Genomic DNA, 9,206 nt, shown 5'->3' with positions numbered 1-9,206 from the left:
GGTCCACATAAACTACAAGCACTTCAAAACCTCCATAGGTACTTGGACACTTGAGGGGAAAGATTACTAGAAAAACAGAGCACTAGTAGTTACGTCTCTGTTTCCCTAAGTACACTATAAATATCCTTCTGTGGACTTCCACTCCCTGGTCCCTCAGCTGCAGGATTTGGTGGCAAACTCTACATCTGTATCCTATGAAGATGTGGATTACTGACCCAAGGTTGGGCTCAGAGTCACCAAGAATTGGAGCTCTCTTTCCCTGCTCCTGGAAAAGAAGCTAAATGGAGACTTCGTCACTAGGGACAACATAAGCATGTTACTAGCTGCCCACCTGAAGCTCTCGGATGGCCTCAAGACCAGCCATTCCCATGCCCTACCCTACGGGTACATAGGAAGGACAGTGCATTGGGTAAAAGGTGGAGGTGAACAGACACCTGCTCTTGACCAGAGATCCACGTCTTTCAGCAAATTATTCTCCCCTGGAGCTTGAGGGGACAAGAAGCCACCCTCGCACTTCTCTGTGCTCTGCAGACTCTTCCCAGTGGCTCAACCATTTTAACATCTTTCAACAGCAGCTCTGAAGTTTGTCAACTCCTCCAATTAAACCAACAAGAAAACAACAATCTGCTCAGCATCCCCTTGGGCCCCCTATTTTAATATGCCTTTCTAGATGGCTCATGATTTCCCATGTCCTTAATTCCCATTTTGTTTTTATCAAATTGATCACAAACCCCAATATTCTGTTCTTTTCTGAAGCCCTTATCCCTACCTGTAAGTGGTTCCCCTTCAACCCTGCTTTCCCCTCTTAGTTCCCTTCTGATCCTCCACCGCTGGTTCACTAATTCCATTCTTATCCTCCTGTTGGGGGGTGGTGTCCCAGACTCACTTCCCCATCCTATTATCAAAACACTCACCCACAGAATGAATAAGGAAACATACTGGGCTTAGAATTAAGGAACCTGAGTTCAAATCTCATTGCTGCCACTATCTATACCCAGAAAAGTCACTTAAGTATTATTGTTAAATTTCAGATTTGCCATCATAACCATTTGGCCAGCATGTTAAGTACATTTTGAAGTACTGGGGGACACTTTGATTAGTTGCTAAAATTCCTTAAAATTCTGAAATTCTCTGTGCTCTTAATTCTGTCAATAGAAAAAAGAAATACTTACTTGATAAAATTAAAGAAAAAAATAAAAATATCAAGAGAGCAGAATAGAAAGTAAACCAAAAAATGTCAAGAGAGGATTATAGTCAAAGAAAAAGAAAAAAAAAAAAGGCTATAAAAAAAGAAAAGTCTTCATAGAACTAGCCAGGGGTAGTAGCCTAAAGGCAAAACCAAACTGAGAAATAAAGAAGTAGACAAGTCAATTAAAATGTCCTTTAAATAGAGGCTTAATCAATATAACATGGTCTACATATACATATTCTTCACTTCCAGTAAAATAATTCCTCTCCAGGATTTACCTGATCTTGCTTATCAAAAACCCATGGTCCGATGACCACAGCTACATGAGATTTTCCCTAAAAGCTTTGATAAATAAAAAAGGTACTGGTTACCAGTGCAACTGTCAAAAATATCAGGACAAACTCTTATACTGTAACAGGCTTCTTGGGTAAAGTGTGAGTCAATTAACACATGACTATTTTTGACTTTCTGAATTGATGGCATGTGGACCTGCATCTTGATGCTGTGCTGCACAGCTCCTTATCAACCTAGGCAGCAGATATTTATTAATTAGAGGATCATAGTGTAGTCACTCTCTCTGGATGACAGTTGCTTAAATAGTAAATGACGGGTTATAACAGCACAGACACTTTCAGAGCTGTTGTGTTGACTATGGGAACACAAGTGCTGAGCACCTACTGTGGGCTCTGTCCCAGACTAGAACACTCAATAAATATTAGTTCCTTTTCTCTCCATTCTCTAATTAGTTAACATATGCATTTTAAAAATCTATAAAATCTTACCTGGTTAAAGCTCCATCTTTAGAACTCTCACCTGCTATAAAAGAAAACAGTAAAATACATCTCTAATCAACAATAGAAAAATACAAAATATTAAAAGCATATGACTCCCAGGTCTGTTATAAAGTACTCCTTTGGGACCATACCTGGAGAACATTCTAGAATGAATATTAATTATACTGCTGATAGGCAATTAATGCATTAAGAACTTCTTTGTCCCCTTCATTGTGTTAATCAGTGGAAGAATGGGATTTATCAAAACTTGATACCTAAAAGTTAAGAGTTGTTTCCCATGACCATAATCCTAACTGAAGCTCTAAGACTGACAGAACACATTTCATAAGCAGATTCAGTAGCACAAAGGTGATGGTATCAAACAAACAGCATGAACATTTATGAGAGCATACTTTTATTGTTATGACACACAACAGCTTTCTCCAGATATGCAGTCTGAACTGCTCACGTTAGGATGAAACACCCTTTCACAAGCAAGCTTGATCTTCAGGCAGTATATTTTGCAGCATGGCAAAATCCAGGCCAGGCCAGGGACTAGAGTATTCACAAGGATTCCAGCATAAAGTTGAGAAGAGCTCAGTAGAAATCAGTGTGCTTACCCTCACTAATCCTGTTCTGCTGAAGATGCTAATCTCTTTGTTTCAGCTACTTCCTCTGTCTTATGTGTGGTACCAACAAGACTTTAGCTCCCACAGAAAGAACCACTAGCAAGATGACACCTTTGGGAGTTCCTAAACTCTGATCCATAACCTGTTATAGAGAAACTTAAACAGAAGCACTAGACAGGTAGCATCAAATTGCCAAGTAGCAATAACTGATATGAGAAAATAGTTCAATACAACAATTAACTCACTCAAGCTTTCAGAATGTGCCAGCCATTGGCTCTCCCTAGTGAGAGAAAAAAAAAAAATTACTTTCTACTTCAAGTAAAGTATGAAACAAAACAGAACAATCAGTGTGACTCTTGTGGCATTTCCCATGAGTCAGGGTGGGGATGGAGATTAGGGGTAAAGGCTCCATGCATGAGCCTTGAGTCAGTCCCAGCACTGAAATCATCATCAAACAACTCATAAAAGGACGGCAGTATGGCTACAGTAATGGAGGCTGATTTTCATCATCGATCCTTAAAGGAAGATAATCATTTTAATTCATACAAACTATTCACTTTCCAGTCTTATTTCCCATGGCAAGGTAGTTCTAAAAGACAGGTTTATGAACTCTAAAAGATGACAGGTTTATGAACTATAACTTCTTTCAACTGTTTACTTCCACTGTGAAGAGTCTATCTGGTCCCAATAGAGCAGGATGGTCTAGTAATGCTGTGTCATATAGCATGATGTCACTTTTCTCAGTCCTCCTCAAGTGGCAAATCTCTACAGACATCAAGCTTTTTTTTTCAGTATGTAAACTATGCACCCTCACACCCTAGATGCCACTGTCCACAACATTCTTGCCATCCCAAGTGACTCTTGAAAGATCTACAAAGAAAGTGAGTCTCTTAGGCTCCAACAGTACACACTGTGAAACATGAATCACAGTCACAAAAGACACAGGGAAATTACACTGCAAGCTCTATTTGGAAATAATTTCAACACTGCACAACAAACCAAATCCTAGGACACAACACTAAGAGAAGGCTACTCTAAGAAGGCCTTCACATCAATGTGGAAGAGATACACATTCCCACAGCTGCACAAATCCGAACTTAGAAGCAAAATGAAGGTGAAATAACAAAGTAGCATGACTCCTTCAAAAATTCTTAACACTCTAGTAACTGATTCCAAAGACAAGGCAGTAGATCAAATGCCAGAAAAAGAATTCAAAAGAATGTGAAAAGTGATCACTGCATTCAAAGAGGGTACAAAAAAAAGAGCAGAATAAATTAAGGAAAATAATGCAGGATGTGAAAGAGTAATTAAATAAATAGAAATTCTGAAAAAAGAATCCAACAAAAATCTTGGGAACAAAGAGCTTAGTAACTCAAAAAAAAAAAAAGAAAAAAAAAAGTTCAGTTGAAGTTTCACCCACAGGCTAGACCAAGTGAAAGAAAAAGTAGCAGATCTGGAAAACAATGACGAAACATCACTTTTAGACAGTAACAACAACAAAAATAAAAACAGGAATGGATGGAACATGTGAGATGCATGGGACACAGTTAAAAGACTGAACTTAAGAATCCCAGGTGCAGACAATGGACTAGACATACATGCTATAGGCAATGCAACTTACTCAGTGAAATCATAGCAGGAAATTTCTCAAATCTTGAGAAAGGTATGGAAATTCAGGTACAGGAAGCACTTAGAACCTCCAAATGGACATGACCAGAAAAGAACCTCTCCACATCATGTTATGTAAAAGGGTCAAAAGTACATTGACAGCTCCAAGTGAGAAGGACCAAAGCAATTACAATGTAAGCTCATCAGAAGAATAGCGGATTTCTCAGCAGAAACTTTTAAGGTCAGGGCAGCATGAAGTGGTATCTTTCAAGCCTCAAATAAAAAAAGAAAAAGAAACCAAAAAACCTTGGAAAATGGATGGAAAGGGTGATCATCCTGTTAAGCAGAGTAAGTGAGAAATAGAAATACACATATTCTCCCTCATATGTGGAATCTGGGGGTGCGGGGAGGAAAATGAACTGGAAACAGAAAAGGAATTATTAGGGAAGGGGGTGGGGCATTAAGAAGAGGAAAGAAATGGAAGTGAGGGGGTGGGTAGGATTCAAGTATGACATATGTATGTATGGAAGTGTCACAGCAAAACCTATTACTTGGTCCAAGTAACAGGAGTCAACATCCAACGAACATCCATTTTTATAACAAGTCCAATTTGCTATAATGTCACTATAATGTCACAACATACTAATTTTAAAAACTTTTTCTTGTTTATGCAAAGATATATAACATTTCAGTAGCCAAAATTAAATTCATGTAAAATGTTTTCAGACTATCATTTTATGTTACAAATTTCCTATAATTAATTGCTTAAATAATTTTGGCTATAAAGCTATTAAGAAAGAGAGAAATATTAATGCAATTTACATATTGATTTTTTTTCACTGCTCCTTTGTGATCAAAACTTTCTCCTACTTTTTTATACACAGCAGGAAAACCAAGAGTAACTCACTTTCAGAAGTCTTACCTGGAAATCTATTAAAGAACATTTTAGATTCTTCTTTCATATGTTGAAGAATTAGTTTCTTATTGCTAAATATGAAAAAAAGTAAAAAATGTATTTTAATACTTATATGAAAAACATTAAATATGGTTCAATTCTTAATAGTATTTTACACAATATCAGACCTAATATCAGAACTTTATTCCATGCACTTGAAATTTGTAAGCCCTATAAACATTTCATTAACCTTATAATTTGTATTTTGTTGGTTTTGTTTTGTTCTGTTGTTAAATTTTTTTTGTAGTTGTAGATGGATAGAATGCCTTTGTTTATGTGGTGCTAAAGATAGAACCCAGTGCCTCATACATGCTGGGCAAGTGCTCTGCCCCTGAGCTACAACCCCAGCCCTTGTTTTGTTTTTGATGTGATATTTCACCATGATGCCCAGGCTAGTCTTGAACTCCCAGGCTCAAGCAATCCTCCTGCCTCAGGCTCCCAAGTAGCTGAAGTTAAAGCAAATGCCACCACACCCATAAGCTTGTAATTGAAGAAGAAACCAGTAAGATGAAATGATCCTGACTTGAGGGTGATAGAGCTCCGTCGATTTAGCTAGAATAGTTTGACATAAGGAAAATGTTCTGAACTCAGAAGATGTCCTTTCTCTGTGACCAATAGCTCCTTATTCTCTCAAGATTCCTTTCTCTTAGACTCAAAGTCTCAAAAATAAGGATTGTGCTTTCTTTAGTTCACCAGGTTGTTATGAAGATTTAATGAAACAACATGAAAACATGCTAAGAGAAACAGCAAAATGAGGGCTGGGGTTGTGGCTCAGTGGCTGAGCACTTGCCTAGCATGTGTGAGGCACTGGGTTCAATCCTCAGCACCACACACAAAACTAAATAAAAAATAAGTAAAGTTATTGTAAAAAAATTTTTAAAAAAGAAAGAGTAAAATAATGGACTAATGTGTTCTTTAATGCTGGAATATTTGGAATCCCCCCAAAAATCCAATAAGTGTTTTTTCACAGGTTCTAATATTCAAGTGTTACAGCTACTGAAAAATGTATTGAGTTCTAATTTAGATTATTGGCTATGTTCTTCTTTGTGTTTTATAACTCTGGGCAAATCAGCTATTGAATAATTTGTAACTCTATAAATATCTCACCGCCTTAAATTTTATAATATAATTATCCCTTACTAAGAAACTAATCAATCAAACCAAGTCAGGAAATTAATTAATGCCAAGGTTTGGGTTGGATTACTATTTCTTCTCTGCCTGATCAAACAGAATCAGCAGATCTTTGTTAGGGTGATGCTTTATCTCCATGTTGACCACCAACTGACTTGAAAAACAAAAACCTTCTTTTATACATAGATACTGATGAGTCATGATGGGGTTTAGCACTTAGATCCAAGGAAACTAGTTTCCAACAACTCTGCTTAATGGCTTCCTCGTAAGGCAGAACTTAATAAATTCTGAAATCTTCAGGCAGTGATGCAAATTGTTTGGGAAATTTCCATTACTATGGAAAAAGAATCACTACAAATACAAATGAAAAGTTGGCACTGGCCCTTGGAAATAGAGATATGAGGCTTCCCACAATCCAGTAAAGGATGCTTCACAGAATACCATGGGACTTTTGCTACCGACATGCTAGCAAAAATGATAGGAAAATCTGATCTCTTCCTGTGACATTATTTGAAGCTATTTGAATGATTTCAATTAGTATTTTCTGGCAGAAAAGACAAGAGATCTCAAAGATAACTCAACATTAAGGTCTAGAGACTAAAGTGGGAATTCCACATAAGGTCTTGATTGGGAGATTCTACATAGATTTTTTTTTTTTTTTTTTTTTTTTTGGTGGGGAGCAGGTGATGACCGGGGGCAGCGTGCTTACTGTGTGTGTGGCTAAAGATAGGAGGCCAGCTGCCAAAGCAGTGTGCCGCTGCCTCGGGAACAATAGCTCAGCATAAAAGCATATGTATGTGTGAACTAAAAAACGTAACTTTTAAGTCTAAGTGTGCATTCCCACAAAGATTCAGGGATTGGAATTAGTCAGGACAATATCTAGTAGCAAAATTTAATCATCAACAGGCTGTAAGACCAGTTCTAATAGTAACACTGCAGCAACAGAATTGACAGAAGCAAAGAGTCATTGAAAGGTCCTTTTCCCCCTCCATCTGACTGGTGAAAGAGGATTATCTTCCTTGGTATAAGAAACTCCTTGGGTCCTTGGGAAATTCAAGAAGGGTGGTGGAAAAGTTAGCTCCTAGGGAAAAAATAGGGAGATTTTCTGCTAATCTGGACATTTCAAGACCCACATAGCTAATTAGAAAAATCAAAGAGGAGGCACTATTTGCACTCCATGAGTAGGGGTTATTCTTGGAAGGAAATGGATATGCTGGGAACCCTACGGATAAAGGTATAAAAAGTTCTGAGATATGGGCTGGTGGCATATCCCAGTAGTAGGGCACTTAACTAGCATGCGTAAGGGCCTGGGTTCAATCCCCACCACCACCAAAAGGGAAAGAAAAGAAAAGAAAAGAAAGAAGCTCTGAGATGAATCCTACACTCATCACTACTTCTAACTAGTCCAGACTTGCAGGGTTTCTAGCTGATAAAGTAGACTAACTCACTACAATTCCACACCTACAGAACTATGAAATCTCACCTCATGTGTAAGATGCAATAGTTGTGATTATTTTGAACTCCATTTAATGTTGATTAGTATTTAATGTAAATACTTACGCATTATGACCACTAGTGATAGCGTAAGACAACGCAGTCTGTTTAGACTTGTCTTCAGCAGAGATATTAATACCACCTTGAAGAAGCAGCTTGACTATATTTTTTGATTTATGTTTCACAGCAAGCATGAGGGTTGTTCTAAAATAACAGAGAGATCACTTCACCTTTAGGTATTTTAGTAAAGTTATTTAAACAGTTAATTTGATATATTTCACCATTTAAATGGGTTGCTTTACATATACTAAGAGACATAAGCATCTTGGGAGATCAAATGTCCATCTTTGCAAATCATCTTTAAGTCTAAAAGGAAACCTCTTGTTCAAAGGGGGAGGATTAACAAACTTCAAGCCTCTGATAACAAGAACCATGATGAGGTCATTTATCCACAGTAGGTGAAGATCTCAGTGAAGAATACTCCGTTTCTTCCCTAGACTGATGTAATATACTGCAATTCACAGTCAGCTAAAGGCCAAGCAAGTAAAAGCTATTTGCAGGCTTTAAACAATAATAATGTTGGTGATAATGGCGTTTCAGTTAACAACATTGATAAGTGTTTGCTAGGAACTGAACTCCCGCTACGTGTATAATCTTACAGCCACCCTTCGAGCAGCTATTATCCTCTTTTTCATATCAGCAGACATATTTAGTGATAAGTTTTGTTTCCAAGGTGACACACTTTGCTACTAGGAAAGCTCAGAATGCAACCCAGGTGGGAGTGAATCTAAGCCAGTCTCTTCCTCTGCACCACTGCCAGTCTCATCTTCATTGAAGGAAACATTCATCCCATTAAACCTGTCTTTCTTACCCCTTCACAAGTCAATTAAAATAAAGTCATCAAAATACATTAGAAAATAAGCAACATCTGGTAATAGCAGTCAATATTCTCTTAGGAATGACCTAACACCAATACTCTACAAAGAAAGAAATTTAAAACTGTCATTCAAATGATAAAATGTCAACTTCTGCTCCGTATAGCTTTTTAAAGGAAAATTAGACAAGAAGTAGAAGTTAAAAATACAACAGAATATTAAGAAGTTCAATATTGAATCAAAAAGTAAACTAAAAGTCCATACATTATAAAACTACTATGAAACTCTATTTGCTAACATAAGATTATGTGACCAACAAAATTAACAAACATCGGCCAATAATTAGAAGTGCATGAATCACACTACATACTCTTATTTGTATTACTCAGTCTGAATAATTGCATCTCCACCTAAAAGTTATATTTGTTTTTCACTTTATAATTATGTTAATGCTCCCCTTACTATTAATTTAATATTGAGTGATTGCTACTAAACCATTAAAGTTTTTTTTTAAATAAGAACAAACTACTATACCTTTCTTCCTTGTCAACT

This window comes from Sciurus vulgaris (genome assembly GCF_902686455.1).
Source record: "Sciurus vulgaris genome assembly, chromosome: 4".
NCBI classification, from domain to species: domain Eukaryota; kingdom Metazoa; phylum Chordata; class Mammalia; order Rodentia; family Sciuridae; genus Sciurus; species Sciurus vulgaris.
Note: the sequence above shows the minus strand (reverse complement) of the source record.